Source organism: Ornithorhynchus anatinus, chromosome 3 (genome assembly GCF_004115215.2).
Source record: "Ornithorhynchus anatinus isolate Pmale09 chromosome 3, mOrnAna1.pri.v4, whole genome shotgun sequence".
Taxonomy (NCBI): Eukaryota; Metazoa; Chordata; class Mammalia; order Monotremata; family Ornithorhynchidae; genus Ornithorhynchus; species Ornithorhynchus anatinus.
The window spans coordinates 22,385,980-22,409,302 of NC_041730.1; the positions used below are offsets into that span (position 1 = coordinate 22,385,980).

Consider the following 23,323-nt stretch of genomic DNA (forward strand, 5'->3'; position numbering starts at 1 on the left):
GGCCCGGCCGGGGCCGCCCGCCGTCGCCCCTCCGCGCCCCCCCGGCCCGGGCTCGGACCCCCGGGGGTCCGGGGGGCCCGGGGGGGCCGCGGGGGCGCGCGCGGCGGCGGCGAGCCGGGGGCGGCGGGGACGCGCGGCGGGCTCCCGCGCCCCGGCCGGGTCTGGGCCCGCGCGGAGGGATCCCGGGCTCCGGCGGCGGAGGTGCTGCGGCCCGGGGCCGGGTGGTGAATGGGCTGGTGCTGCTTGCTGCTGCTGCTGCTGCTGCTGGAGGAGGAGGAGGAGGAGGAGGAGGATGAAGAGTTGGGCTTGTTTGTCTCCCATAGTTTCTCTCCTGCTGCTCTGATTTCCCCACTTCGGCCCGGGGCCTGTGTGTGTGTGTCTCCTGGAGGAGGATCCAGTCCCCCCCACCTCCCTCCTTTGCACCCCCCCACCCCCCTTCTTAGGGAAGAGGAGGAAAGAAACAGCCCAAAGAGGAGGAGGAGGAGGAGGAGGAGTGGGGGTGGGGGGGTGGGAAAGAGAAGGGAACAACCTACCATCTTAACACACTAATATTTAAAAAGTGAGAGAGGCCCAGAGCAGCAGCAGCAGCAGCTCCTCCAGCAGCTCCAGCTTCTTCCCCCCCCCTCCCTCCCCATGAAGAAGAGTGCCCTCCTCCTCCTCCTCCTGCTTCTCCTGCTCAGAGTTCCTGCCTCCAGCTGCCAGGGGGGACAGCCAGCCAGCAGCAGGAGGGTGCAGTATCCCAGCTTTTCCATTCTCTCTTCGCCTCACTCTCTCTTTTCTTGAGTAGCTCTGTTTCTCCTCCCTCCTTTTTTTTTTTTCTTCCTCCCCCCCTCCCCTCCTCTCTCTTCCTCCTCTCTTTCTCTCCTCTCTTGTGTGTGTCTCAGGGAGAAGCAGGGACTGCTTGCTGGGAGTTTGTTGGGGGGGGGGGAGGAGGGGGAGGGGAGGGGTGTGTGGGAGGAGGGGAGAAGGGGAGGGGGGGCCCCAGCTCTTGCCAGGACCCTTCAGTCAACTTGGGATTTCAGAAATAACTTCCCCTTCGGGGCGCTCCTCTATGTGCTCTATCCCCCCTCCACCCCCTCCCCCCCCAGCAAAAAAAAAAAAGACAATGGGAAAATCATGCCTTTATTTTTTATTTTTTCCTTTCCACCCCCAGGATAAATTGAAGTAAGTTTATGAGCCACACAGGGAGCTTGGAAACTGGACAGGGAGAAGGGTGACACAGACATCCGAGCTGGGGGGTGGGTGGGCAGGAGATGGGGGGGGTGTCACATTGTGTTGATGGGGGGGCAGAGGGAGGGGTGATGCACTGCACGGGGGGGGGGGTTGGAAGGGACCTTTATTCTCTCCTCTCTGCTTTTCCCGAGGCTGCTGATCGTTTCCTTTTCTCTTTCATCCTCACCCCATGATGCTGTTGTGGGAAGTTTTTATTATGGTTGTTTTTTGGAAAACCATCTTGTTGGGAGACCGAGGGATCTGGTAAAAAAAAAAAAGCTGCGGCTGCTGACGCTGACGGGCTTGTATGTGTGTGTGTCTGTGTGTGTGTGTGTATGTTTTGGTGCATTTGTCTTTGGTGGCCGGAGCAGCGGTGGGGAAATTCCGCTTATTCTTCTTCTTCTGCAACTTGTTATGCTGAAGAGTCTTCCTGCACCCCTCACCCTGGGGCTGGCCTTTCCGCACATGCACACAGCTGACTGCAAGGACACCTTTGGGATTTTTATTTTTTCCTCCCCCTCCTTCGCCCACTCCCGCTGGGGCAATGGGAGGAGGTGCACCTTACCTCCTCCCCCACCCCCCTGCCCCCTGCCCTGCATGCGAATCCCCATCCCTCTGGCCTTGCTCCCCCGCTTTGTAGGGGAGCCCCGTGTGTGGGACTCTCCATTTGGTCCAACCCCGTCGCACGCAGCAGTTTCCAGCCCTCCTCGTCATCTCCTGTTAAGGTTTCTTTATTTTGCCGAGGGGTGCCGTTAGGATTTCTCCTCTCCAAGCCACACTGGCAGTGGTGGGTAGCAGCAGAGTGGCCCTGTTGGGTTTTCAGGGGGTTTGGCCTGGAAATGGCAGAGGCAGATCCCCTCGTCTCCCCCGCCGGGGCCCACCCCGAAAGAAGGCCACAGAAAAAGGGGCAGAGAGGTGCCAAGTGGGTGGGGGGCCAAGAGAGCCGTCTCTAAGTTAGTTTTCGGAGGCGAGGGGAAGGCCCCCGATGGAAGGGAGGTTTCCTTTTCAGTGGTCAATCCGTGTCATCATAGCCCGGTCATTATGTCGAAATATTCTTTGTTTAGGTGGTGAAGTAGAGGATCTCAGATTCTCCCCCAAGTCCAAGGGCCCTGGTCCTTCAAGATGAGCCCCCCCTGAAAGTGTGGCTCCAGGATTTCAGGCCCCAGTTGGGACTCGGGCTTGTGTGGGCCCAGAACTGGCCTTGACAGTGAACTCTGTGGCTGTGCTTTTGGATTTCAAAGATTTGCCCCCTCCCCAGGTGAGGAGGAAGTCGTGTGGGGATCTCTCTTTATGTACAGAAGGCCTGGGGAAGCGGGATATGTGGGGAATTTCTACCAGGGAAGGAGCCGTCTCGCCGTTTTAGAGCTGAAAGTAAGAACTAGATGAATTTGAATTATTGAAAGTTTTTGTTTTGTTTTCTCCAGGCGGTTGTGTACTCTAGGAAGGAAAAGCTTCTCTAGGCCCTCGTTTTCTGGGGGAAAGTAAGGAGATCCTCTTTTTGTGCATCAAGAATGCACGTCAGCATTCATACTTGGAATAAAAAGCCTTACCTTGGAGGAGAGCATCTTAAAGGGATAGCGATGGAGATTTAAATGTACTTTTTCGGTGTTCTGCCGTTTCCTAAAATCGGAGAGTTTACTCACTTGGGACGATGAATGCAAACCAGTCAACTTCACTTTTGAGTTTTGCAGGCCAGCCCAGTGTTGTTTTTTTGTTTTGTTTTGTTTTTGTTTCGCAGTGTTGTTTATTTGGTTCATAGCATTGTAGAGGAACATTAAATACATTTTAATGAGAAATGCTGTTGTTTATATTGGCTTTGGCAAACTCCTTTTTCTTCCTTTTCAGTCAGGCTACTTCATAAAGAATCCACATTGGGGATCTAAAACTAGTAAATTGTAGCTATTTAAAATGCCGAGAAAGAATTTTTAAGTCTCGAGGCCTGTATTCTGGGAGGGTAAAGTTTGTGTGCGGTGAAGCTTGTTTTCATCAATTAAATTTCTGAATTGAAAAGTACTGTGGATGCACAACTTTAATAAAGTACAACAGTGAAGAATTGATTCAAACAATAAGAACTGCCATCAGTTCCAAAGAAACTCACTAAGATCATTTTAGTTTATCCAACTTTTTGCATGTCGACTGGCATTGTTCGGAACGTCTCTCTAAAATACCTGTTTGAGTGCTCTTGCGCTCTTTGACTTGGTTTTTGAAAGAGAAGTAGCTCTTTTAATTTTTTGCCCGGCGTCAGCACGTTTTACTTTTATCTGGACTCAGAGACAGGATTGCATCCTTTTTCAAACTTTATTATGGAGCTGGGAAAATGGAGCTCTCAGCTCCCTCTTTGTTTGAAGAAAGAATTTAAAGTCACAGGCACGTGATTTTTTTTTTTTAAATAAATAAACGAGGGTAGTTAGGTCCTTATTCTTTATTTTGCCAGGATCTAGTGTCTCTGCAAAATATCCTGCCTCTGCTAGTGTGATCGGATTTAAATGTAATCCAGCAGGAGGTGCTAATGCAACAAATGGCTGTACCCCCAGGAAGTTAGAGCATTTGCTTGCAACCCTTTACAATAACACTGGGCCTCATCCAAACAACAGAAATGTTAATATAACAGGTTAATAAAAATATCAGATTATTTTTTCAAGTAATTACCATTTTAAGGTAACTATTTCACACCAGGACTGAGTAAAAATGACTACCTTTCACAAAATTGAAGTATTTCACCAACTTTTTGCCCTCTAATAATATTACACTTAGGAATTTTGTTATTGTAGGGTTGTCAAGGAGTCCCTCATGGTTGCGGTAGAACTTTATGGGCGTAAAGTGCTTCTCTTGTCTGCGGGGTGACCTTGAGAAGCAGCGTGGCTCAGGGGAAAGAGCACCGGCTCCGGAGTCAGAGGTCGTGGGGTCTAATCCCGGCTCTGCCGCTTATCAGCTATGTGACTTTGGGCAAGTCGCTTAACCTCTCTGTTCATTCGTTCAGTCGTATTTATTGAGTGCTTACTGTGTGCAGAGCACTGTACTAAGCGCTTGGAAAGACCAATTCGGCAACAGAGACAATCCCTACACAACAACGGGCTCACAGTCTAAAAGATGGGAGAGAGACAACAAAACAAGTAAATAATAATAATAATGTTGGTATTTGTTAAGCGCTTACTATGTGCCGAGCACTGTTCTAAGCGCTGGGGTAGACATAGGGGAATCAGGTTGTCCCACGTGGGGCTCACAGTCTTAATCCCCATTTTACAGATGAGGGAACTGAGGCACAGAGAAGTTAAGTGACTTGCCCACAGTCACAGGCATCAGTTGAAACTGAGACTGAGACTCTGAGCCTCAGTTACCTAATCTGTAAAATGGGGATTGAGACGTGAGCCCCACGTGGGACAACCTGATTACTTTTTGTGTACTCCAGTGCTTGGCACATAGAAAGCACTTAATAAATACCATTATGATGATGATGATGATGATGATGGAGCTTTTTCCACTCGATTGTTGGCCATGAGTTTTCGATTCTCCCAGCAGTAAAGGTGTCACAAACATATTCTTTTGGAAGGAAAGAGACTATAGATGTGTATGTGTATATGTATGTAGATACACACACACACACACACACACACACACACACATGCACACTTAAGGTTGTTTGTAGAACCCATTAGCAAAAGTATTTGGCTCATAATTTGGGGTCTTTAAACTTTTACAGAAGTACTTTAATAATTTTCTTGCTGCTACAATGTCAGGAAATGTTTGAATTATCAAACCAGGTACTACACTTCAAACTTGGAAGAGGTAACTGAACTAGGGTAGGGTAGAAATTGTAGAATCTTTTTTTGAGTGTCCGTGGACTGTAGAAAAATCACAATAGTGGATATGCATTTATAAATACGCCATTTAAGGTATTTTAAGTTGTACTGGTTGGAGGCAAGATGTTGCTGTGGTTGTTCACTGACCTACCTGTGTGAAAATGAAAATATTCACTTGACAATATCACAGTATCATTTTACCCACTGCCTTGATCTCTCTCTTTTTAGTGTAAGGTGAGTTGGTATCACTGGAAAGGAGTTGCCATTGGGTTAGTAGAATCGCATGTAAATAAAAACTTAATGGCCTTTTAAGACGGTTATAAGACTGTTCTGGACAACTTTGTTAGTATCCCAGAGATAATTCTGTAGGTGATAAGCTAGCACATAGTCTTCCAAATCTCTCGTTGGAATGCTAGTTTTTTCTACATTATAATCAATCGTGAATTGTATTGTAGAGTTTGTCCACATATAGGTGAAAGTTATTTTCATTCTTTGGTTTAAATGCCCTTGGGTACTGTTTTTAAGATTTGTTAAAAGAATGTCAGGGCATTCAAATTGGTTTTAAAATCACTATTTTTGGAAACTTGGCTGTGAAAGTTTTCTCTCGTTCATTTTTTTCCCTCCTTTTTTTTTTTCCTCCGATAATGCCAGAGCGTACCTAGTTGTCACTGCGTTGCGACAGTAGGGCTTCTCTTGTTTTCTGGTCTGCTGACCTTTCCTCAGTGAAGTCTCATAGTTAATGTTAGGGGTATTTTGTGCTCTCTCCTTCCCAGATGCATTCTCTTCTTAGAATTCAGAGTAACAAATGTCACATGGTTATCAATGTAACCCTGTGCTTTGTTTGACTCACTCCCAACTTGTGAAAAATTCTCCTCTAGCATTTGCAAGCCAATTTCAACTAAAAGTGAAATATGGATCTATGAGCAAGAAATAACATTTATCGTGTATATTTGTGTGTGCTGTTTTGTTTCGGAGGAAGTTTGAGTTCAAATATCTGTTCTTTGGTGGTCTATTACAGTAAAACAAAAGATTGAAACCCTGGGTGGCAGGGGGAGTGGGACTCCAAACTTTTTTTTTTTCCCCTCCCCCATCTTACTCGTGGGTCTTTTCTGCAGAAATAATAAGTAAGTTTTAACCTCAAGTTTTATATTTTGTAGTTTTCTCTATAGGCAGGCTCACCGAGGAAGAATGAGTAGTTGGACCATCTTTATACACACAAGTGCACTAAAAGTTGCTAACGCTTAATAAGTGCAGCTAACATTTCCTTTTTATTAAAAGAAACTTATAATAGCAAACTAAAGATGGCAGCTTGCCTTAAGGCTTGATAGAGGTAACATGTAAACATTCAAACTAAAATTAAAGGACATATTAACTTTTCCGTACGACAGGCTGTTGTGACGTAAAAATGAATTAGATAACTTTGACATGTCCTAGCAGTGCGTGTATGCGGAACACGGAATGTGATTTTTGCATTTAATAATTTTTACCTGTGGAAAAATCAAGTTTTAGATGTACAACTTTTGACAGTATCCTTTTATAGCCAACTATATAGAGGGATGCTTTCATTGAGCATACCTGTCTGCAGTTAACACGTCCCAGAGAATAAGTGATTTGTATTGACTTTTCAGGAATTTTTATATCTGCATATGCTTTTTTTTTATGGGCATAGATATTCTTTAGGAGCACGGCAAGGCATTTGTTCAGATCAGCTTTAACAAGTCTGCATCTCTTCTGCTCTGAGAATTTGTAGAGGTAATGTCTAAAAAGCTTGCAGCTTTTTTTGTAAATAATTTCTTAAAATAACATATTTTATCTGCTGTCTGGTTTCCTTGTAATACTATTTCCTACGACTTTCATATAATTTGCCTGATGTGTGCATGAAGCCTTTGATTCAACAGTTCTCTTAGCTGTGGGAATGCTGAAACAGAATTTTTAAGTAAACTTCAGTATTATCATTTCATCAGCCCCAGCCTTAAGCTGGTAGGTAGGTTGACTGCTAGCTTCTAATTACGTGTGAGGGCTAAATAGCATTGTGCCTTTCCAAAGAAACTTTCCTGTACCAGACTGTTCTACAAGGGCGTGAAAAAAAATCCCCAACATATTGCAAGTTCTTTCACTCTAAAAATGGCAGTTAGCAGGCCTTTCATGAAGGAAACTACTCTGCACCTATATTTCAGGATCTGGTGTGGAAATGTCTTCTGGTGTTGCAGCTTTTTAAGTAAAGAAGACATCAGATGCCTGAATGGTTAATCTGGAGAGAGGAAGGGGATGGGGCCAACAGGTTGGTGATCTAGTCTTTGTTTTGACTGTTTGTGGGCCTGGAAAGAAAAAAAGGAGAAGAAGAACTTAAATACAGAAGCCAAAAAGATGGGTTTTGTTTTATTGTTTTGGCTGCATTGAGAATACAAACTGTCAGTACTTGAGGAGAAGGAGCAGCAGAAAGGAATTGATTTTTTTTCTCTGCCGCAGATCCAAGTATTGTTAACCATGTGCATCTCTAGAGCAGTGGACAGTACTTAAAAATGAAGTAGTAGTTGTTCTGTTCAGTTAATTAACCATCAGCACCCTAAACTGTTTTGTTTTAACCCAAACTTTAGGATGTCACAATCATTTTCTGATTAACTGACTGATAGTAACCATGGCAACTACGGTCTCCGGCCTTATGGACAGTACCTTGTATCGACGAGGCATCAGATCCTTTGGTAGCCTGTCACTTTTATGCTGGAATGTAGTAGCGGGTGCCACAGGTGATTTTTAACTGAATTAAGTTACATGTGTGTGCTGGCTTAGCTTTCTCTGTCGTTCGGAGATGTGGTGGACTTTTATTTTGTTGCATGTTGGTGAGGGCGCTGCTGTCTGAAAAGGCTTCCACAATTGCGCTGGGCCTCCCAGCGCTTTAAGCCTTTCCCCGTCCTCTTTTCCTTAGATTTACAAGGGCGATGTGTACTTTAAATTGAAGCTTAAACTATTGAGTTTGGGATCGAAGGTAGTAGAACCTGCTCTTCTTTTGCTTTTTTTTCCTTTTCCCGGCTGCAGGCCTCTCTGAAGAGGCTAACGTGGAAAGCTGGCCTTCCCTCTTCAGAGTTGTAGTCTAGTGTCTTGTGTAGAAGGGCTCTGTCCTCAAGCAGCCATTTAATTTTCAATGAAAGCAGGTTTTTCTGTCTCTTTTTTTTTCCCTCCCCTCTCCTTCTCTCCACCCGCTCTTCCCCCTCCCCCATTTGTGGAGGAAAGAGGAAGGGCAAACTCAGGTCACAGTGCATTTGTAGAGGGAGGGGAATACATTTCCAGATGGATAATATTGGGGGAAGGAGAGTACTTTGTTCACAAATGACCTTTTTGGGAGAAGATTCAGAAAAGTGTCATTTACAATTCGTTTTAACAGAACTAGACTCTAGCAGTCCTGAAGGGAATCCAGTAAATGCTATTTCAAAAGTTATGGGCTACTTAGTCAAGCTCTTCAAAATAGCCATTATTTCTTTTGGACCAGCAAGGGTTTTTTTTGTTTTGTTTTGTTTTTTTACACTTGGTGTTTACATCATTTCAAACATGTCTCTTCGTGCAAGTTTGTTCACATATGAAAAAGGTATTGATTCAGAGAGTGTGTTTGGCATCATATGCTGCCGGGAATATATACTGATCCCCAGAGCACAGAAGAAAGTGGTTGGTTCCCTTGATCAGGACCAGTGTAGGTGTTCCAGTAATGGCCATCAGAGTTGAAATTTGAGGAGTAGTCAGTATTTATTAAGCACTTACTTTGTGCAGAGCACTGTAGTAGGCCCTGGGAGAAAATAATACACTATTGAGAAATAGGCATAGTTCCTGTCCCTCTTAGGGAAGGTGTGTGTGTCGGGGGGTGGGGCCAGTAAAATTTTGTAACCTCGGCACTACAAATCCCAAAATGCAGTGTCTCATTTCAAATTAAGGTCAGAGCAGTGATTTCTGGGATTTGTAGTCTTTCTAAACTGCATCCGAAGCCACTCCTGCTTAATTCAGTTTATTCCATTTTATGTAAATTAGGGGCAAAACACAGGTTCCTTGAAAATTACTAGCAATTTGAGTGAATAAAGTGTGATTGCTCCTGCTGTACCTGTTAAACAGTGAAAAATTTTAAGTGAGGGTTTAAAAACAAAAAATTCATCAAAAGACCAGTTTTTTAGCTGTAAGTTGGATCATAGTTTTTTCCCTGCTGCATGAAAAAGTTGATGCTCACGAATGGTATATTTAATAGCGTTAATGCTGTCTTATCTTTTTGAGTGATGGCATTTTGGCTTAGTACTGTTGAACTGAAAGGCTCTTTACCTCCTAAAATCAAATTCAGAGTACTACTGTGTTGCTTCTAGAGTAGTTGACAGTATCATGAACTCCTAATTCAGTGAACGCATTGGCGTGTTTCTAAGATTGCTCTCATCATATTAAAAGGAATAACTACTTCGAATGGGAACAAATGTTGATTTGAATCTGTAAATTTTAAACTGTGGGAACTTCAAAAACTTATAGCTTTTACCATTCTTGGAACATCATGTTTTATTTCCACTCCAAGCCATTGAAGAAAAGTAAAAAGCATCCCTGTCTTCATTCTTTACAGTTTGGTAAGAAGCTTCACTTGTCATAATAAGACCTTGGGTCATGTTTCTAAGGTGGGCTGTTTTGGGGATCAAGCAGGAATGTTATAGAAGGTTTGGAAAAGTAATGTTTATTTGCAACTGTATAATTTATTTTCATATTGCTTGTTCAGTGAAATCAAGCCTCTAAAAATGAAGTCTTGGAAAAAATCCACCATCCTATAAAAATTTTACCAGGGCTTCTAGCACCTTTGCCAATCTTAGAGCAGTGATGGAGGGGGTGGCCCAGAGTAGCAATACTTGGAAGAAATGAATTACCAATTCTCAGATAAGAACTAATGATTTTAGTTGTAAGGTTTATTTTCTTGAAGGTTATTCCTTTCAAACATTGTCTTATTTCTTTTAGACCCTGGGCCTTTGGAAACTTTGTAATTTGCATGACTCGAAGGGTCCCTTTGGCTTTAAAGCAAAGGGGAGTCCCCCAGAAAAATTGAAAATTAGAAAATTAGATTGTGTTTTTGCAGTAATTAGCATGTACAGGAATCAGGGCAGATTTTTTTATCCTCCTTCCACAGCTCATCTCTAACCTGACTGTTTATTTTCTTGTTTTCCAGGTGCAGGACTCCTGCACATGGGACTCTTATAGGTGCTGGGTGGATTTAAGAGGAGAACAGAGCAGTGCCTTTAGTTGCAATTGCTTTGACACTGATTTGCATGATAAATCCACTGTAAAAATAGTAACCTTTTCCATACATTTTTTTTTAACTATTTAGGCATATTAGGTGCTATTAGTTCCTCTTAGAGGTATTGAAGGTTTATTGTATCCAATTTGTTCCATAAAATAAGTAATTCTACAATTTTTCAGCTAATCAATAAAGAGGGCATTACAGAGAGAAAATCGTATTTATAAGACAGTATTAGAAAGTGAAAGCGTCCAGTAACTGACCAGTGCAAATACAGTCTACCCTGGTTGAACTGCTAATGTGAAAGCTTCACGGTTTTGTATACCTTCATGTTCTTCCCCTTACAACATTGAGTTAAATGTGTGTTTGGAAGGGAGAATTAGGATTATTAAACTCATGCAGTTCCCTGCAAGAGCCCTATGGGTTACCTTGCCTCTGTCAGAGTGGATTAAGCACAAAGTTTCTGCCTACATGATGGATGTCCAGGGCAGCGTAAATGACCAGGGTCAGTGTAAAATATCACTGCCCTTGTATATGGAGGGTTGACTCTAGCCAGGAAGGTAATGTAAAGGTAGAAAAGTATGTTACCGTAGAAGAATACCCAAATCAGATTCAAAGTGAATGCTTCCCGCAGCAAACAGAAGGTAGCTGTTTGTATGTTTTGGTGGCTCATTTCAAATAGACCCCATGAAGGGTGTGTTATGGTATATTGGTGAATGCTGCAATTCATTTGGAGGTATTGATATTAAGTTGCTGAGGAAAGAAAAACTTAAAAAACACAAAACACAAGTCCAAAAAAGAAAATCCCCACCACTACAGTGTTTCATCACTTTTTAATTATATGGAACCCACAAATATATAATTATATATTCCTGAACAATTTGAGTGGGAGCAGAATTTTTAATATTTGGCAAGTCATGAATTATTTTCAGTAGGTTAGTGTCATCTGTTGTAGATTTTGAAAAGTCCTCAATGTGCTGTGTAACTGAAGCAGAAACGTAAGTTAATTGTCAAAGTGTTTCACTTCCTAGAAATCGCCACCACCTTCACAGATTGCAGGATTTCTCCCTTTATTTTTGGTCAGAGTGAGGATTTGGTCAGAGTGAGGATTCAGAACCATTGACAATTGAGGCCTGAAATTTTGGAGAACTAAGGGCTAAATTTTGGTCGGTCTCTCTGCAATTCAGAGTAGATGTGGCCAGCCTGAGGAACTTCGTCATCAGACCTTACCTGAATGGGCCAACATTTTAGGGGTTAGTTAGCTGACAGCTAACACAAAGAGAGGTCTGCTCAAAAGTGGTGCTTGCATGAAGAAAGAGCATACTCTGTTTGTAAGGACAGTGCTCTTGACCATTTGAGTCATCCATCTGAGGAACTTTAATTCGGTAGCTCTTTCTGATAGATTTGTCCGACACTTTCTGCCAGGCTTGGCTTCTGTCCACCTTCCGTGATGAGGAAATTGTTTAAAAATGTCAGTTTTGGGGAAACGTTCCCTTGCCGTGACTGTTTCTTAATGGTCATCCATCCTATTAGTTTATTCTTTGAGCTTACATTTCCTTGTTTTTTTAATGTTTCCACTTTTGCAGAGGGGATTCTGAAGTTTCTTAGTATTTTATTTCATCTAGTACTCACCTTTCCAAATACTAGACAAGACTCAGGTATCTTAGGGGCTTAATTGAAATGGCCCTTTATCTTCGTCTTAAAATGATCTTTAGATCATTTTAATAGATAAAGTAAATTGGAGTGTATGATATACTTGTAAAACCTTTATAATGTTTGTGCTCAATGGCATTTCATCCAATGCTCCTCAGTCAGCACCTGGGTTCTTTGTTCACATATTGGTTCACGTATTCAATCTGTCACCAAATCCTATCAGTTCAGCCTTCACAGCTTCTCTGAAATCGGCCCTTTCCTCGCCATCCAAACTGCTACCAGGTTAAATCCAAGTACTTAAACTGACCTGCCTTGATTCCTACACTAGCCTCCTTGCTGACCTCCCTGCCGTCTGTCTCTTTTCCATTTCAGTCCATACTTCACTCTGCTGCCCAGATCATTTTTGACAAAACCGTTCAGTCCATGTTTCCCCATTCCTCAAGAACTTTCCTCCGTATCAAAACTGAAATTCTGTACTGTAGACTTTAAAGCACTCAGTCACCTTGCCCGCTCCTACCTTACCTCCCTGATTTCCTGCTACAATCCAGCCTGTACACTTGGATCCTCCAATGCCAGCATACTCATTGTGCTTCGATCTCTCCATCTTGCCGCTGACCCCTTTACCACATCTCATCTCTGGACTACAACTCCCTCTCTTCATATCCTGACAGACATTCACTCTCCCCACCTTCAAAGCCTTATTGAAAACACATCTCCTCCAAGAGGCCTTGCCTGACTAAGCCCTCATTTTCCTCTTCTTCCACTACCCTCATCGTAAGATTTTCACCCTTGATCGACCCATTCCAGAACCCCAATGCGCTTATGTCTGCAGCCATAATTTAATTTATTTCTGTTAATGTTGTCTCCCCTTCTAGACTGTCAGCTCATTGTGGACAGGGACCCTGTACTTAGAACAGTGTTTGACACATAGTTAGAGCTTGACAAAAACCATCATCATTAATGCCAGCTCTCCCAAGTATTATATTGTACTCTCCCAAGCACTGAAAACAATGCTCTGCATGCGTTAAGGACTCAATAAATACGATTGATTGATCCAGATGAAAACTCAAAAGATCTTTTCTCCATTACTTTGAGATTCCATTGTTTCACCTCTCATTCTTGAAGGCAGTAAATGTGCGTCTTCAAATTTTTGAGTTCCAACTAGATGCTTGGAATTGTGCTAGTTGGAAAGGTAGTCATGGTATTGCCCAAGGTTTTACAGTACAAATTAGATATCGCCTTTTGACTGTGGCTGGGAGAGAAAATTTTGTCTTGTTGATTAGCTCATTAGCTATAACTCTTCTGTCTGATCTTAAGGAAAGGACCTGGCACCATTAGTCTGGGAGCTGATTAAAAAAAAAAAAAAAGATCTCATGCCTCTCTGTCTCTGATCTTCCATATTTGGTCTCCCCCAAAACATAATTTCCCATCTATCTTGAGTGTCCACAGAGCGCCTAGACTCAGAGTTTGTCGCTAAGCTACGTGAAGCCTCAGTGCAGATTGAATAGTCCAGATCAGCCTTGCGGGAAGAGGAGAGGGTGGGGGTTTGGTGAGAGAGGGCAGGGCTCAAGTAGCAGACCTATTTACCAGAGCAGTAGGTTGGCTGCTTAAATCCTCTCCCAGAATGAACCCGTGAGCCACTGGGCCCAGGGGTCAGTTTGGTCCTGCACTAGCCAGTTTCTCCAGAATCAAATGATCCTGCCACTCATGTGAGGAGGTGTGGATCCTGGGGCAGTTTCTCCAATTAACCTAGCCTGGGGTGGCCCCTGCCTAGCAGTGTTGAAGGCTGCTAAGAAATGCACCGTGATAATGTGCCAACTTTTGGGAAATGTGTTCTGAGGCTATGCCTCTGCCTCAGATCTGCCCCTTTGGGCAGATCCAAGGAGGTACCCAACAGGAAGTCCCCATGGCTGCTCTTTTGAATCACAAGTTGAAGCCTCCTGGCTTAATTGGTTAGAAAAATGTGGCCTTGTTAATAATACCTCATCTATAAGGTTCTTGTCATTGGGGAGGTCAGGACATTTAAAAAAAGTATGCCAGCCCATTTAGTATCTGGGAGGGTGGAAGATAGCCAGACAGGTGGGAAAACTGAGGCACGGAGAAGTGAAGTGCCTCATTCAAGGTCACAAAGTGAATCATTGGCAAAGGCTAGCATCCTGGCTAAGGTGTCCTTCCTTCCTCTATCTTGGAGGCAGTTCTGCCTGCCATTATAGTCTCCGGTGGAAGATGATGCTGCTGACGGGGAGAATTTCTCCACGGGTGTGAGTGTCATACTGAGAACCTCTCGGAAACAATAGCACACCGTTTCTGCCTGCCATTAGATCTTAGTACATCGAGGATGGGAGGCTTCCATGGGGAAGGCTAGTGGGAGGAGAACCCGGGAAGAATTGAACACCAAGGAGCTTTAAGTTTGAGAGAGCCTCTGTTGCTCAGTTAAAGGAGCCGCCACAAATGCTGTGGGAACCAGAAAGCTAGCTAAGTGCAAGTGTTGGACAAACCTCAGTTTAAAGGAGAGCCAACAGTCTTTACTGTCTGCTGCAAGGTGGAACCTGGGGAGAAAGCCATCCTGCCCCCCTGCCCCTCCCCCCCGTAGACGTGCCTTTTTTCTTGTCAGGTTGGCTGACAACACAGCTTGGTAAGCGCGTTCTCAGTGCATGACATGACGTAACTATGGAGGGTGTGCAGCATGCATGTTAAGTGCAGGTGGTTGTGTTTGTCTCGTTCACTGCACTGGTCCCGGGAACGGCTTGAAGACATGTTCCCTTCCTGAAATTTCATTCTGTGGGTTATTGGAGTCTTTGTTGCTGTGTGTAGAAAAAGTTTGTAACTTTTCATTCTATTTAATTTTTGTTTACTCCCCCCCCCCTTCCTCCCCATTTGCTCAATCCTCAGAATAGTGCGCTTCCTCTAAAGGGAACAGATGCCTTTAAATTATCAGGATATGAAACAAAAAAAAAAATCCCATGAAAATCTTTGTGGGGGTGATTTCCTTTATTTAATCTATATGGAGAGCATATTGTCATTATTGTTGTTAAAACTGCTGATCTTGTTTAGAGTGGGCCTTTGTGCTTAGGGAAACTAGGAATGCCAAATTGACAACGTAGTATGAAGAAATAATGACCAGTGAATAAAATAAGAGTTCAACTAAAAAGCAAGCCAGATACAAATGCGAAATAAAAATATCTCTTAGTAAAATGTTAGCAGGCTGTACTTGGAACAGATGTCCCATTAATTCAAAAGAGAGCCCAGAAAATGTGGCAACTTTACGATGTCAATGGAAAGAACTGCAAGAGTTCCCATTCTCATTGTATCAAGTTCACAGAACCCCTAAGCCCAGTACAGTGGCATTGTGTATTTATTTTCAGTGCATGGGGCATGTAATACACGCAAATATGAAAAGTAGGAGTTGAACGCTTAATAGTTTGGTTCTGGGTACTTTACTGCCACTGGGTGTTGGAGAATCAGCAATAATAATAATGAAATATCAAAGGATAGGATATCAAAAAGTGAAATTCTAGAAATGCAGATTCTAAAGATGCTATTTGACCACTCTCTGTACCCTTTGAGGCACTCGTTTGCCAGCAAAATAGATGTAGAAGCAGCCTTTTTGTAGAGACCAGCCTGAATTGATCTAATATGGTCAAAGTACTAAAACTCCAGGAGTCATAATCTGTGCATTTTTTGGTTAATGTTTAAATTTCTATTTTTTTTTCAATTTGGTAAGATTTTCCACTTTCTCAGATGGATTTCACTTCATGAGCTGTTTCTTAAGATTTTAAGGAATAGAGAAGATGAGGAATGAAGAGAAAGAATTGGGACTTTATTTAAAAAAAAATACTCAATTCTCAATCACCTTTAAGTGTCTCTGTCATGGAGAGAGGCAGACTGGAGGCTCTAGACCAGTTCTACTGTGTACCACTTCCTGAAAAGCGCATTGATCTGATCATCGGGGTTGTGGCTTGCTTGCTTGCCTCTAAAGATGCCTGTTGTGTATAGTTATTAATGCTGTACTAGTTTTTTTTCTTTGCCCAAATTTGCTGAAGTACATTTAGACAACATAAAATTTAGTGTTTTGAATTGAAAGGTAAAAAAAAAAAAAAGCAACTTTATTTGCATGGGCCTACATCCGCAAAGAAGCCAAAGGGGGTTTTAAAATCATTTCTCCTCTCTGAAGGTCCCCATGAGCAAACAGCAAATATGGAAGCATTTAGCTAGAAATTAGATTTTTCTATAAAGTTTATAAATCTATACTATCGCCTTTGTCCTTGCCTGCAAGCGCCAGGGTAAGAAATTCAAAACCGATAGAAAGATGTTACAGTTTTAACTGAGCAGTTTTCATATTTAAGAAACTTTAAAATCTGTCTAGTGGCTTATGATGGGGGAATCTGAATATTTACAGCCACTAATCTGAGACTGAAATTATGGAAGTTCTCTGTTGACGAACAGGCGATAGCAGTGGCAAACTTGGGATCGGAAGTTAGCATTTGTTCTAGAGCCCTTCCCAGCATAAGGGCCCACTGCTTTCTCAGAGAAAGATGGCTAGTAGTGGAATGTTTTAACCCTTTAGACCCTCCAAGGTGGTCTAGGTAAGTGATTGTGAACTCTGGCAAACAGGCATGAATATTACTGCTTACTACTATTGATAGTGGTAGTCATCTTTAATTTGTTGTGGACATTTTTCTCCTGTGAAATTATTAGCTTTTATTCATCCCCCCTCTTCCATCCCCACAGCACTTATATACCTGTCTGTAATTTGTTTATATCATTGTTTGGCCCCCCCCTAGATTGTAAGCTCATTGTGGGCAGGGAATGGGTATTGTACTCTCCCAAGCGCTTATTACAGGGCTCTGCACACAGTAAGTGCTCAATAAATATGATTGATCCACTTGCACTATCCGCTCCGTATATGGAAGCAGAACAATTGTGAAGAACTTAGCTGCACCAGTCAGCCGAGCAGAAAGTCTGATTTTGAAAACCCGAGTCGTGATTAGGGTTTTAGGGCTTATGGTCATTCATTTTCTTAAAATTGATAATTTTCATTTTTCTTCAGCCCCGTTGGGTTTTTGGTAAGAAACAGAGTTCAGTGAGCATGAAACAAATAATGGAAAAGCGGGGAGAGCACTCCTTGTCAGGGTGCCTAAGTGTGAAAAGTTTTTGAGAAGGTTGAAAAAAATAGTATTTGAACCACTCCCACTTTGATGACACCACAGCATGTCTATTTCTAGAACAATGTAATTTTTTTTTTTTAAATCCTGCATCTTGGCGGGATACAAAGTGTGCACTGTATCAGGTCAGCCAAATCATTTCCCTGAGGGAAGCAGAGGTTAGCAGAGTTAGTATTAGCAAATACTTTCAGTGGAGTTGCAGACAATTTTTAGTATTAACGCCTTGATTTGATTTGTTCTTTAAATCAGGCCTCGGGCACAGAAACGTTTACTAAGTTTTAGAATTTTGTCTAGTTCCCTAAAAACTGTACTAAACCTCCCAGCGTGGCCAACGTATTCGTTTGCTCTGATAGGAGGGTGTACTTTAAACCTACAAATAGAAAATTGTGTAATTCTGGAGCGGCAGTTTTGTGGACCCTCTCACTTTTTAATGAAAGGAAAGAGTAAGGTATCTTTACTACTACCATGAAGTTTTGTCTGCCTTGTTAACATTTCCCGATCCATTACTTTGTTCACTTCAGTCTTGTGCACACGCACGACTTTGATTCATTTCTTCTTTGATTCATTTCTTCTATAAGCACAACTTCCCTAATTGCTTAACTCAGGTTCATGAAAGTTTGGAAACCCAGGAGTCTGTTCTTGTAGGGGCCCCCAAGGGCCACAGCGAGATCCTTTTCAGAAGTCCTGGAATATTTATTTTTTATTCAGAAAGCACTGGGTGGAAAGCTGCTTTTCAACTGTCTGTAAAGGTCTGCTGCTCAGCAAGTAATATTCAGGTAATGCAGGAGAATCACAGAGCGGTGGTGGTGGTTGTTATTGTTGTTATTGTGATGATGATGATGGTGAAACACTTGGGATTCTGATGTGGGAAGAGTGAAAGGAAAGTGAAAATTCCCAGAAAAGATCTCTTTTTCACCAAACCTCCACGATCTGGGGTCTGTTCCTTATTCTTCCTTCTCTGTCCCTTTCCCGTAATTCTCCCTCCTGGATCCCAAGCGTTTTCTTAAAAACAAACAAAAAAATATCTTGGGGGGTGATCCCAAGCTAAATGCGCGGGTGTCCAGAGGGCAGGTCCGAGTTTCCAGTTCATTCCTTTAGGCTATATATTCCTTACGGGTAGGAAGCGTATCTCCAAACTTCGTCGTCCTCTACTCTCCCTAGTGCTTAGAACAGTGTTCCATACTAGTGATTGATTTTAATTCTCGTAAGATGTGTTTTTTCAGTCTGTGTTTTGGATAGGACACTATTGGGGAAATAGGAATCATTCTGGCATTATGTATCTGGACAGAATGCCTTGCAGAGGTGAGAAGAAATGGCTGTATGTGGTCAAAGTGTGAGTACTATAATATGGGTTTTCCTATTGCAAGATTCTTCGAGCATATAACCCCTGTGTTCTAGGAGAACCGACTATGATATCTGTTGTTGTTGGTCTGGTTTGGTGGAAGTTATTCTTTATCATCCGTGGTATTTATTGAGAGCTTACTGTGTGCAGAACACTGTGCTTAGGAGAGTAAAAATAACAGAAACGGTAGACGTTCCCTTCCCACAGTGAGCCTACAGTCTAGCAGAGGAGGCAGACATGAATATAAATAAAACTCCAACCAGAAGAAATAGACATAAGGGAGCAATGAGCTCCAACAGTTTACCCCACTTCTGCTGTGAATTGCAGCCCTGTGGATTTGGTGGCTGAGGGGAGATGTTCGCTTTTGCTGATCCGGCAGAAAATATCCTGATTTAGAAAGAGAGAGGGCTAGTTTTTTTTTCCCCTTCATAACTGAGTAATGGAGAAATTTTTGAAGTCTTGAGTCGATACTGATACTAATTACTTCTTTGTAATATTCCAGCACACTTAGAGAAGCAATTTATATTTTCAAAAATGCTTTACACTCAGTTTTTCTTTAAAAGCCCCCAGGAGAGGTAAATAATCTTTCCCATTTTGCTGGTAAGGAAACTGAGACTTGTTTCCAGGTGGGCAACATAGCAAGTCAGTGCCAGAACTAGAATGTAAACTTTAAACTCTTAAACTTGCAGGCCACTGCTTAACCTACTTTCTAGGTTCTGCAGAAAAATAAGATTTGCCTTGGGTGAATGTATTTGGGACATATTCCTTTGTGATTTCCAAACGTGCCATTTAGGGGGCTTAAATTTAAACTCTTTTCCTAAACAGTTGCAAGCATTGATGGTGTTCAGTGGTTGTGAAACTGGGTGAGAAAATTAATTTTGTTAACATAGGGCTTGGCACAAAGTAAGCACCTAAAGAATACCATGATGATGATGATTATAGATTGCTAGTAAAATGTTCTAAGGGCCCGTTCTTGAGACCAATTGGCCTATGGACCAGAATAGGTATAATTTCACAAAAAACTTAGCATGTGATATTTGTTAAGGGGAAGCAGGACGGCCCAGTGGATACAGCACGGGCCTGGGAGTCAGAAGGACCTGGGTTCTAATTCCGGCTCTGCCATTTTTCTGCTGTGTGACCTTAGGCAAGTCATTTCACTTCTCTGTGCTTCAGTTACTTCATATGTAAAATGGTGATTAAAACTGTGAGCCCTGTGTGGGACAGGGACTGGGTCCAACCTGATAACCTTGTGTCTAACTCAGTGCTTAGAACAGTGCCGGATACATAGTAGGAGCTTAACAAATACCATCATCATCATCATCGTTATTATTCTTATTCTTAAGCACTTAGTGCGTGCTGAGCACTATACTAAATCGTGGGGTAGATTCGCACTAATCAGGTTGGGCACAATCCGTCCCACATGGGGCTGCCAGTCTAACCCTGGGAGCTGTACAGTACTCTGGCATTATAGACGGGCACCCTGGAATTCTGGAGAGGCTACTTCCCCCAGATTGAGTGGTTTTACTGTCCACTCTTCTGGAATTACTAGCATTTCCATTTCTGTACTGCCCACTCTGTTGGATTTGTTGTGAGGCGCTGCGGCCCAGAAACTTTTACATAGAGTGCCATGTGTCATCTGAAGCAGCATGGCCTGATGGAAAAAGCAGGAACCTGGAAGCAGAAGGCCTGGGTTGTAATCAAGGCTGTAGCACTTGCCTGCTGTGTGACCTTGGGCAAGTCACTTAACTACTCTCTGCCTCAGGTTCCTCACCTGTAAGAGGAAGAGTCAATAGTACCTGTTTTCCCTTCTACTTACATGTGGGACAGGGACTGTGTCTGACCTGACTATTTGGTATCCAAGCCAGCATTTAGCAAGCTGCTTGGCACATAGTAAACATTGAACAGCTGTCACAATTATTATTATTAATATCAATATCCATTCATTCAGTTGTATTGAGTGCTTTGTGTGTGCAGAACATGGTACTAGGAGCTTGGGAGAGTACAATATAACAATAAACAGACACATTTCCAGCCCACAACAAGCGTACAGTCTGGTAACGAGTTATTTTCCTATCTAGGTAAATGGTTTGAATGAGAATTTGAGGATTGAAATAGACTAGATCCTGGTCTATTTTCAGCGAACTCTTTGTCTTTGTGTTTAATAATAATAACGTTGGTATTAAGCGCTTACTATGTGCAGAACACTGTTCTAAGCGCTGGGGTAAACACAGGGGAATCAGGTTGTCCCACGTGGGGCTCACAGTCTTAATCCCCATTTTACAGATGAGGGAACTGAGGCACAGAGAAGTTAAGTGACTTGCCCACAGTCACACAGCTGACAAGTGGCAGAGCTGGGATTCGAACTCATGAGCCCTGACTCCAAAGCCCATGCTCTTTCCACTGCGCCACGCTGCTTCCCTGTGCGCCACGCTGCTTCCCTGTATTTATTCTGCAATCAGATTTTTAAAAAACTTGGAGAAACTTTGGTAGTCTTGAAGTCGGTTTTGGTAATAATGGTATTTGTGTTTTAATTACCTCCTTTTTATAGCCGCACATCTCTTCATGAATATATGATGTATTTATTTTCATTACTTATTAAAAGTACCATAAATATTAGCCAGTAAAAGTTTGGACTTAAAGCGAGAAAATTTAGAGTGTTAAAAGAAACTTTTATCCATCAAAAAAAATATACAAACCAAAAAACCAAGAAACTAAGGTCTCTACTTACTCTCTTACTCTTTCTTCTTGGAAGTTAAGGGAATAAGAGAAAATGAACTCTCTTGGAAGTTAAGGGAATAAGAGAAATTTCCAGCTTTTTCCAGCCTCCCTGCTCTTGTAAGACCTGTATGTTATTTAGCCACAACTGGGTGAAGGTAACCTTAACTCTGAATTTCTTGGCTTTTATTAGTGTAAATTAGACCCTCAGGGGTAATTATTCCACCCCAGTGCATGGGGAAGCTTTATCAGTGGGAGTTGTGCAACTAAACCCCTGCATATCACACAGAGAACATAACTTAATGTTGTGTTGCTGTCTGGAATACAGTACTGTATTTAGTTTAGTGTCCCGACAGCGTACTTATTTAACAAGTCCTTTAATAACCTTCCTCTTCACAAAAGATATGTATTTGAAAAATATCACTTACGATGACTCTGTAGTGCTCCCCAGTAGAGAGAATTTGGAGCAGCACAATCTTTTCCGAAAGAAAAGAAATCGAACTTACTCCTTTAACCGGCATTCATGCAAGTGGGCTTTGCTGTACTTGGTTTCCATGGAAATAGCGAACAGCTAACGTTATTTATAAGGTGGAAGTAAAATAGGGTGCCTAATGGGACCCCCTGCTGCTCTGATGAAGAGTCTTAGGAAAAAAAAATCAAGACTCGTGGGATTTTTTTTTTTTACAAGGTTAATGGAAGCCCTGATTTCAGCCTTCTATAACAGAACATATTTTGGTTTGAAAAGGCTAACATTAACATCCATCAAACAAATCCTCACTGGGGTCTGTGTTGCCGTTTTCTCAAGTTTTAGGATCACTTATCAGTGTATTTAGACTGGTCTGTTTTTCATCCTGGAAGTTGAGTCCACAGTGTATCTGAGATGCTTCACTCTGTACACAAGCGCTTCGGTGTATAAAGTTCATTAGTGATAGTGATGGTAATAAAACATCAATATGATTCATTCTGCAGGTTGTTTTAATGTGGGGAAAATATGGAAATATTTTTCTTTTTCAGGCTTTATTATTTTTTTTCCATTGGTGCTGTGGAGTGGAGTTAAATCTGTGCAGTTGGAGACAGAGGGAATTATGACTTTATGAGGCAAGGGGAAGTAGGGGACATCCTGAATTTTTCCTACTCATTTAAAGATTTAAAGAAGAAGTGGTTAAGAATCCTTAATGAAACTCTGCATATTTTGGTTTATAAAATGTGAATATAAGATTTTTGACTTTTTCCACCTTTCAGTTTGAGAAGTATCATAGGCCTGTACTTAGAGCTTTGTAGGCCTGAAACAAAGCATTTGTATTCCTTAAGCTTCTTCAGGGGCAGGAAACTCTGTGTGTTTGTGTGTGTGTTTGTGTGTTTCTTTGTGTATGCTTGTTTACATTCATTTTTTCTATGGGGCAAAATGTGACTGCTCATTTTCCTGCCTGGTGAGTGCAATAGTGATCTATGTGAGAAGTAAAGCTAGAAGTAAAACAGAAGGCACTGTTGTTTTTATTTAGTTAGAATTTGATTCTTAACAGCTTGGTAATAATGAATAATTATGGTATTTGTTCAGTGCCTACTCTGTGCCAGGCACTGTACTGAGCGCTTGGGGTGGGTACAAGCAAATCAGACTGGACACAGTCCTTGTCCCATGTGGGGCTCCAAGTTTTAACCCCCATTTTACAGATGAGGTAACTGAGGCAAAGAAAAGAGTTGCTGAAGGTCACACAGCAGACAAGTGGCAGAGTTGGGATTAGAACCCAGGTCATTCTGGCCTGTGGCTGTATCTGTTTGTCTGGAAGTATTTTAGGCTGTCATTGGTGGAGGATTATCTTTTCCTGCCTGTGTTGAATGTAAAGAAAGTGAATGTAGTGTATTTGTGGTTCTGGCAAGGGGAGGAGATTTTGTCTTTTGTGATTTTGGGACTGGTCTAGGTACAACTACGTTTACTGAGCTCCAAGGCAGTGAGGTTTATTCTTTTATTGATTTTTTTTTTCAGTATGTATGTGCAGCTCTCTTTACCTCTAAAGTATCACTACTTTCTTCTTTGTCTTACGCTGCTTTTTCTGGGTGTTTCAAACCTTTGTTTTGTGAGGATGGAACTGCTTCTTGTTTATTTCTAAAATTGGTATTTATCAGTGACCTTCCTTAGTGACATAGTTTGAATTATCTGTGTGCATTAGAGACAGAGGAATTTGAGTTTATT

At 42.3% G+C, this 23,323-nt stretch overlaps 1 protein-coding gene across 10 annotated transcripts in view; it reads left to right on the forward strand.

Annotated features, from left to right (window-relative positions):
- The first annotated feature begins 625 nt into the window (after positions 1-625).
- The window catches only part of PHF21A (PHD finger protein 21A), a 198,121-nt gene continuing 175,423 nt past the window's right edge, over positions 626-23,323 (forward strand). For 2 of the 10 annotated variants that reach the window (XM_029060261.2, XM_029060258.2), the window contains exon 1: positions 626-729. The gene's annotated coding sequence lies outside the window, so the exon portion shown is untranslated. Of the gene's footprint in view, positions 730-1,943; positions 2,000-2,308; positions 2,471-7,665; positions 7,760-14,636; positions 14,730-23,323 lie in introns of those variants that run through there. The other 8 variants (XM_029060260.2, XM_029060257.2, XM_029060259.1 and 5 more) reach the window with 6 other exon arrangements.